At 44.0% G+C, this 1,775-nt stretch overlaps 1 pseudogene; it reads left to right on the forward strand.

Annotated features, from left to right (window-relative positions):
* Positions 1-798: 798 nt before the first annotated feature.
* Positions 799-1,509, forward strand: LOC123600038 (annotated as a pseudogene).
* Positions 1,510-1,775: the final 266 nt, after the last annotated feature.

Genomic DNA, 1,775 nt, shown 5'->3' on the forward strand with positions numbered 1-1,775 from the left:
CAGTTTCAGAAATCAAAATCCCATCTCTATTTCTAGGTAATCTGAATAGATCTATAACGAGCAAGGAGATTCAACTAGTACAAGAGAAAGAGTGTGTCCGAGAAGAGAGAGTGAGAGAGAAATCCAGGCCCGGATGAGTTCACCAATAAATTCCTCCAAATATTTTTTAAAAGACTTGATAGCGGGGCACCTGGGAGCCTCAGTCGGTTAAGCGGTTAAGCGTCTGATTTCAGCTCAGGTCATGATCTCACAGTCTGTGAGTTCGAGATCCACATTGGGCTCTGTGCTGACAGCTCGGAGCCTGGAACCTGCTTCGGATTCTGTGTCTGCCTCTCTCTTGGCCCTTCCCCTGCTCATGCTCTGTCTCTCTCTGTCTCAAAAATAAATAAAAACATTAAAAAAAAAAAAAAAAGACTTAATAGGAATCCTTCACAAACTCTTCCAAAAAATAGATAACACTTCCCAACTTATTCTATCAGGCCACTATTACTGTGATATGCAAACCACACAAAACTACTACAAGAAAACTACATTTCACTGACTGGCAGAGAGACCTGCACAGAAAGTGGAGTGCCAGGGCTGCGGCAGAAAGAAGAGGAGCATGAGGGCAAGGAGGGTGGGAAGGGGGTGGGTCGCGGAGAGTGAAAGGGGGCGGGGCAAGGAAGGGTGGGGCGCAGGGCTCTGACAGTGGAAAGGGTCAGGGGCTGGTCTGGAGGCCTGGGCTGCAGTCCTGCAGCGTGGCCTTGGCCTATGTGAGTAGGCATCACAAGCAAGGGCTCTGTCTAGAGAGGATCCAAGATGACCAAGGAGGAACCTCCCCCAAAAGGTTTGAATGAAACATACTTCAAAGTTATGGCACTTGATGAGTTAATTCTAAGATGGAAACAATATGAAGCCTAGGTCCAGACTCTGGAGGGCAAATACACAGATCTTAATTCTAATGATGTAACTGGCTTAAGGGAGTCTGAAGAAAACCTGAAGCTCACTGGGAAAACATCCTTGTAATGAGACTACCAACCAAGAAGAGAGATAGATGCAGGAGTGTACTACTCAAATCCAGTACCTCAAGCAAGCCCAGAAACCTAGCGATGCCCAACTGGGATCAACAAGGGTAGACCCAGGGATGAACTTGTTTTTTTCCTAAAAATGAAAAGTGAACTGTAATAGACTGAAGACAAACTGGAACAAGCCCAAAATGAACTGAGTACCTAGAAATGCACACCTGACAGGTAAACAAATCATACTCCCCTGTCAGGATTTGGCTGAAAACCCCCAAGGAGAAAGCTGTGGTAGGACAGCCAAATACTGGTTTCCACACCAAGACTCAGATTTCTTGAGCCAAAAAAAAGCCACATTCTTATGCTATCCAGCTTGAAATGGTTAATATAAAACTGACCAAATGAACCTTGTGTTTGAGCTTTTTTCTCTATCCTCTCCCCTTGCTTCTGAGGCCTGATGGCATGGGACTATTCTGAAGAAATCACCACCTCTGAAAACCCCCCCTTCTAGGACATGTAGACACCTGAGAAATGTACTGTTTGAAGAAAATAGAGGAAGAAACCGAAGTTTTAGGTCTGTGGCACACTGTATCTTCAATTGAAAGGAAAGAAACATAGAGATTTAAAATCATGAATTGAACATGTAAAATTCTGGTAAAATGTAAAAATGGGATATGCATCACTCTTAACCTTGAGCATAGTGACTTAGAGACGCTGTGTATCAGTTTTTCCAATAAGACTGTGGACTTTGTGATTCAAGTTGACTTCTGGGTCAAA

The sequence above is a fragment of the Leopardus geoffroyi genome, chromosome C1 (genome assembly GCF_018350155.1).
Source record: "Leopardus geoffroyi isolate Oge1 chromosome C1, O.geoffroyi_Oge1_pat1.0, whole genome shotgun sequence".
Classification (NCBI taxonomy): Eukaryota; Metazoa; Chordata; class Mammalia; order Carnivora; family Felidae; genus Leopardus; species Leopardus geoffroyi.